Source organism: Pteropus alecto, unplaced genomic scaffold (assembly GCF_000325575.1).
Source record: "Pteropus alecto unplaced genomic scaffold, ASM32557v1 scaffold150, whole genome shotgun sequence".
In the NCBI taxonomy this organism is placed as follows: Eukaryota; Metazoa; Chordata; class Mammalia; order Chiroptera; family Pteropodidae; genus Pteropus; species Pteropus alecto.
Genome location: NW_006429686.1, coordinates 482,862 through 490,165, shown reverse-complemented (window position 1 = coordinate 490,165; position 7,304 = coordinate 482,862).

Sequence of the window (7,304 nt, the reverse complement as noted above, 5' to 3'; positions counted from 1 at the left end):
GTTGCAGGTGGTTACTTTGCCTTCAGAGCTGTTGGGTGGTGCACAATGAAGCCCAAGTACCAAGAGAACCAGGTAGAGGAACAGTAGCATTTTGGAAGGAAGGTTATCTATAAGAGATGAGGTGAGAGAAGCATTGCGGGATCTTACTGGGTGAAAACTCTGAGTCAGAAATACCTAATAGTCATCCATTATGATTAGTAAAACAATAGAAAATATTTAATGAAGTGCTCATCAGAGGCCTTGTGGTGGCCCCTCTCTCCTGAAAAACTAATGAAGATGAAACATTTAATAGGAGCAGGGAGTAGGAGAGGTGGTTTGCTAGGGCCATAGAAATAATGGCATGGACTGTCATTCAGCTATAATAGCAACATATGAAAATTCTGTGAGTAAATCAAATTTATGAAAATTAAATTTCTTATTTTTGAATCAGAGGCAGCCTTTTGGAAAGGAATCCTTAGATAAACTAGCACTCCTTCTGCTTACCTTATTTTTTGTAGATTAGAATTTTGGATTTTTTTTGTAAATTGGGAATTTTTCTTAAAATAAAATCTATAAAAAATGAGATAATATCTGTACTTTTCTTTGGATAAAAGACAAAAGGAGAATGATTTTCACAGGAAATGTTTAGTTGGAATGGGAGATTGGTGGTTTATAGAGCCATGTACAAGGCCACAAGCTGAAATTAATGCATTTATGCAACACATGGAAGCTAGGGGAGTATTTTCAAACAATAGGAAGATAAAAATATAACTTATTGAATTTCAGATCTCTCTCACCATCAGTATTACCTAGAGTCATGTCTAAGTTGCAAGACATGTTAACACAATTAGTTTTACACTCATCCATGTTAATTTTTAATTACTAGAGCAGAAGCCAGAAAATATGAGTAAGATTCTCTGAACCTGGAAGAGTATAAGGCAGTGGAGTGAGGCAGTCAGCTATGGAATCCAATGACCATGGACATGAATGGTCAGAAGGAAGAGATCCATGGAGTCAAAACAAGAATCCTTCTGCAACCCTCCATTCTCTTCCTGAGTGATCTCATTCACTCCCAGGAATACAACTGCCACTGCACAAAACTACATACTCTACTCCATTTGTCCACCTGACTATTGGATATATCAACTAGAATGTTCCAATACTGAAATCTCGAATTTTCCAAAGGAAAACACATCATCTCCCTAGCCTTCAAACCTACTCCTTATCATGATTCTATATCACTGTCCATTGAGACTCTCATGCCAGAAACCTGGGAGTCATCCTAGGGACTTCCTTCATTCTCATTCTCCACATCTAATGAATAATGATTCCCTATGAGTGCTACCTCTTAAATGACAATCATAATTCCTTTTTCTTCTTTTCTACTGCTACCGCCTCAGTTCATGGCCTGAACTACTTCGCCAGCTCCTAGCAGGTTATACTGACTTCAATCTCCCCAACTTCAACTCTTCTTATTCTACCGCTCTATTCAAGCTTCACATTGTCACCACAGTTCTCTTTCTGTAAAAGTCACAGGGGGTGGTAGAAGGTCAATTATCAGATGACCACACTTAGACTTTGGCCTCTGGAGCTAGGAATTTGGAGCCCATGGTTATTTGGGATCCTGACTTGCTGATAGAAATGTTCCTAGTTTCCAAAGAGAAAAAAAAGTACTTACAGCACATGCCCAAGAAGCCACTTGCATCTCTCAGAAAGCAAAATCTTTCCATCTTTATGTGCCCTGTATTGCAAAAGCAGTATTTTTTGTAGATTAGAATTTTGGATTGTGTTTTTAATTTGGTGTTTTTTTAAAAATAAAACCTATACAAGATAAGACAAGAGAATTTCTGTACTTTGTCTAAAAGGAAGAATAATAATTTTCACAAGCTACGTTTAATTGAAATAGAAGGATAGTGCTTTATGGACCCATGTACAAGGTCACAGGCTGAAATTCATGCATTTGTCCAATGCATGGAATCACAAGTGTGTTTCTAAACAATAAGAAGATCTTTCTAGCCATTATATCATCAACAAGTCATTACTAAGTTGAAGGTATCTTAACACTATTATTCTTATATCCATGTGTATTATTTTCTAATTATTAGAGAGGAATCCAAAAAGATATAGTGTAAGATGTTCTGAGGCTGGAAGAGTACAAGGCAATGGAGTAAGGAATCAGTTGTGGAATCGTAAATGGTTGTGAATATGAGTGGTTAGAAGGAAGAGATCCATGAAGTCATGACAAATCTCCTTCTTCAGCCCTCAATCCTCTTTCTGGAGAATACAATCTACTTCCAGGAGCTTCACAAAACTACATACTCTATTTCAGATTATTCTCCTGAATTCCCAGCCATTTATCTAGCTGCCTATTAGATACGTCCACCAGGATATTCTACACATACCTCGATCTCAAAGTTTCCAAAAGTAAAGTCATCTCAAGCCTACTCCTTCTGCTTTATTCAACATCTCAGTCTATCACATCACTCTGTTCACTGAGACTCCCATGCCAGAACCCTGGGAGTCATCATAGGGAATTCCTCCATTCTCATTCCCTATATCTCATGAGCCATGATTCCCTATAAGTACTAACTCTCAAATGACAATCAAAACCCCTTTCTCTCCCTCTCTACTGCTAGTGCCTCAATGCATGGCCTGAACTACTTCAGCAGCTCCTAGCAGATCATGCTACCTCCAATCTCTCCCACCCCAAACCCACTGTTTCTACCCCTCTATCCAATCTCCACATTGTCAACAGAGTCCTCTTTCTTTAAAAGTCACTGAAGCTAGTAGGAGGTCAATTATCAGATGACCACACTTAGACCTTGGCTCCCAGATATAGGAGCTCATTTGGGACTCTGGCTAGCTGATAGAGATGTTCAAAGTTCTCAAAGAGAAAATAAAAAAAGTACTTACAGACCACACCCAAGAAGCCACTTGCATCTCTCAGAAAACAAAATCTTTCCTTCTGTGTATGCCCTGTATTACAAAATCAAAGCACTCTTAGTTACTCATTTACCCCAGCATCAACCCTGGGATGATATTTTCAAAGCTGATGCACTAAACCAAGGCCAAAAGGAACAAAGTAAAAAATGATAAGGATGGAACTTTGAATGATTGCTTTAGCTGCCAGATCCTTCGTCTATAACAAAAGAAAAAAGATTGCCAGAGCTAGCAGTGTCCACGTTCACGCTAGGAAATGTGTCTTTTCAGCAGACAAAATGAAGATCAGAAACAAAAGTGCCAAAAGGCAGCAAGAAAAGACTGTTCTCCTCATCAGGGCTAACAGTGCTGGATTGCGAGCCTTTTGAGGAAACAGTGCATACAGGCAGAGGCTGGGTGAGCATCTCTACCAGATGCAGTAGAAATTATTTGTACACTGGCTTGGAGACTATGATGTTAAAAGTAGCTTCCAACTCTAGACTACTGATGCTGTACACATCTATGTTTGCTCAGGGGATAACCAGTCCTGTCTTCTGGTTACTAAAGTCTCCTGTGCCATCTCCTGGGCTGCAGGACTTCAAAAGAGAACAGAAGCTGCAGAGGAGAGTAGAATCAAAGATTTCACTGTTCAGTATTCACTGTATACTGAACTATGTGCTGCAAAGGAGCAGTGAGAGCAAAGAACACTGGACTCAGTCAGGATACCTGAGTTCAATCTTGCCTTTGCCAGTTCCTAGCTGCAGTAGTAATAGTCGTCGTCGTCGTCGTCGTAGTAGCAGTAGTAATAGTAGTAGTAACAGCAATTCCACTGACTGAATATTTACTGTGTGCTGAGCACAACATGAAGAATCTAATTCCTGACACTAACTGTTTCAGGACTACATTAAGAATGTGCATATGTTAAGTGAGTGGTGGGGGTTGGGGGAATACGGGCTTTTTGAGGTAAGCCTGGACTACAGTCTATGGTGGAGCTTGGAAGCCAGGTTAAATAGTACAACTTTACCTTGAGAGAACTAGAAAGCCACTGGGAAATTTTGACAAGGCAGTGACTTGATAGAGGGTAATTGTGCTGTGACATTGTTTCTTCTCAACCAAACATAGGCAGAGCTCCCACTATGTGGAAGGTACCACACTCAGGACTGAGATTTCAGAGATGAATGTTAAATGTCAGTCCTGAACCTAAGGGATTGTTCTAACTGCCTAACACCCACTGCTCAGACTTAACAGGACTGGGCACAGCTTACACATGGGATAGTCACAGGCGCACATGTCCCGCTGCAAGGCAAGATCTCCCGACACAGGTTAGTCCATACTCACTCCTGGTATATCACACAGAGCAAGGTCTGCTCTCATCTATAGGCAGTCGCTGCAGAAGAAACAAGAAGACTATGTAGAAAGAAAACTTCCAAACCTGTGCCCTCTGGTGGCATAGTCAGACAATGGCACAGCTTTTTTTCTGCTGCACTAATTCACCTGAGCTTTGCTAACCAGATAGTAATTGCAGGGCCTGTTGCCCACATACAAGAAGGGCAACCCTCCCACTGAAGACTTCCCTATCTCGTGCTCTGGAGTCCTGTGCTCCTGTCATGTCTTTGCTACGTAGTAACCATCTATTTTGAGGCAAGTTACTTAATAATCCTGAACATCAGTTTCCTCACCTCTATAATGGAATGATAACAATCCCTACATCATGTAGTTACCAAGAGTAGCAAATGAAACTTAGAGGTGGTATCTAGAAGCTCCTCTATAGTGCCTGGCACTTAGCAGGGATCTGGCAACTGTTAATTCACTTTCCCTTCATCTACTATCTTGAATCTCTTCTCCCATCCCAAGTCTCCGCAGTACCTATATTCCACCCCCACCCCCATTCCTGACTGCTCTTCAGTTCTGCTTTCTGGAAATGCATTCTTTCTGAGGTGAAATAGATTGATTGATTGCTAATGTGTAACATCTTCTTTAAAACTTTTATTTTAAAACAATAATTTCAGTCTTGTGTAAAGCTGCTGGATCTAGCACATTGACAGAATCCCTAGGAAGTGTAATCATGTAAATAAATTCAATCAGATTTTAACTTATGTGTCTCCCTCTTTGGGTGAATGCCATCATAATACATTCCCCCCAAAATTTCCTCAGAATTTTGTTTTGAAAAATCCACAGTTCAAATTTCTTTTAATGTATGAACATTTTTCTCCTACTTTTGACTTGATATTTGAGCCTCTACCTCAGTCTGGTGGTAAATGATAGGATCCTGCTCTAGTTATATGTCTGGAGATAATAACAGGTGTGGGGTGGTGGCATCAGGAAAATAGGCTTCATATGGCAATTTAGAAGCCTATTTCACAAGCAAGGAAATTACTGAGTATTTAAGCAAAAGAGAAATAGCCTCATTAGACAAAGAGAAGAATTGTGTCTGTTGGCAAGGGAAGCTCAGTGGACATTTTAGGCTTGAAGTTCCTTTAACTCTCACAATTTTCCTACTCTTAAGTTCTCACTATTTTCGTTTCAGTGACTAAATGACAAAAGAAACCTGTCACTGCTGGGAAATAAATTAACTATGAAATTTAATCTCACAGGATCAAATCCTGAGTATAGTATTTGGCTAATTTAGCCCTCTAGTTTCATTAGATAAGAGACTCTATCTGCATACTGAATGGCTTCAGCATATGACCTAAGCACCAGGAATTTGGGGTTTTGACCGTATCATTCTTTTTCTTAGTCTTTCTAGTGTCATCAGAAGCTTTCATCTCATCCCACAAACTCTAAATTCTTTACAAACTTCAGACTTCACTATGGCAGCAAGGGGGTCCTCCAAAGCCGTGCCTTCAAAAGGCTCTATATTTCAGAGAACCACTTAATTAGTTGTTTTGTCTTTCATTTAGTTTTATGAGCTTTGTTATTTCATTTCATACTCCCTTTCTAGAATACAAATTGTGTTTTACACTCTTTTTACCTCTATGAGACCAGATAATAAAATTTAAAGTTTCATAATTTCCTTAAATTTTATTGCATGAAACGTAATTCCTCATGTCAACGTCTGCATCAGTCAGAGTTCATGGCTCTAAACAACAGTAACTGCTATTGGATAACCTTAACAGAGAAGATATTAATTGGAGGATATGACTCTACACAAAATTAACAGAAATGCCGAGAATCTTGCTAATTTTGCATGGAAGGAGATGTGGGGACAGTTATGGATCTACCTTGGTTCATAAACATTGATTAATGACTCATCTGTATGTCCTTTGGATGAAAAATGATTGTAAAATAGGTAATATGAGATGTAGGAAGAAGTATGTGGGTAGATCACAGCAAATAGGAACAGAGTATGAAGGTATCAGTGCCCCATATGAAGGCTCACCAAAGAGCAACATCAGCACAGTAAAAGTTTACAATCAGGTGGATAAGATAATTCATTCTATGGATGTCAATTGGTATTCCACCCCACCAATTCCAGTTTTTATTTAATATGTTCAGGAAGAAAGTATCCATGCCAGTTGGGATGGGAGTTATGCACAGGCTCAGAAACATTGACCTTTATTTACCATGGGTGACCTGGCTACACCTACCTCAGAGAGTGACACAATATGGCACACTTTCTCAGGCGAAATAGCAAGCTACCTGGTTTTAGCTTGATTGTAATGGATTAGTTCTATCACAGAAGGAGCATAGTTTTGTTCTCATAGGGAATTAGACAAAGACTCTAAATATAGCTTCAACTCCCTTGCCTGAAATGCTTTTGCCAAAACTACCATCCAAGGACTTGTGAACTGTCATATCCACCACACACTATTCTACAAAGCATCCCTCTGACCACAGATAAATAAATAAACAAACAAACAAACAAATAAATCACACCTAAGTATGGCAATTGGCTATTGAAATTCACAGCTCAAAAAGCAGTCATAAGAAGAAAGTTCATATCATTACAGGCCTATCTCCAAAAATAAGAACGATTCCAAATAAACAAACTAACACTTCATCTTAAAAAGACTAGAAAAGGAAAAATAAATGAACCCTAAAGTCAGCAGAAGGAAAGATATCATCAAAATTAGAGCAGAAATAAATGAAATTGAAAACAAAACAAACAAACAAACAAAAAACAATAGAAAAAATAAATGCAACAAAGAGCTGGTTCTATGAGAAGGTTAATAAAATTGACAAATTCCTGGCCAGACTCACTAAAAGAAAAAGAGAAAAGACGCAAATAAACAAAATCAGGGATGAAAGAGGGGAAATTACAACTGAAATCACAGAAATACAAAGGATCATACAAGAATACTATGAAAAAGTACATAACACCAAATTTAATAACCTAGAAGAAATGGACAAGTACTTAGAAAAATATATCTTCCTAGACTGAATCAAAAAAGAACTGCAAAATCTAA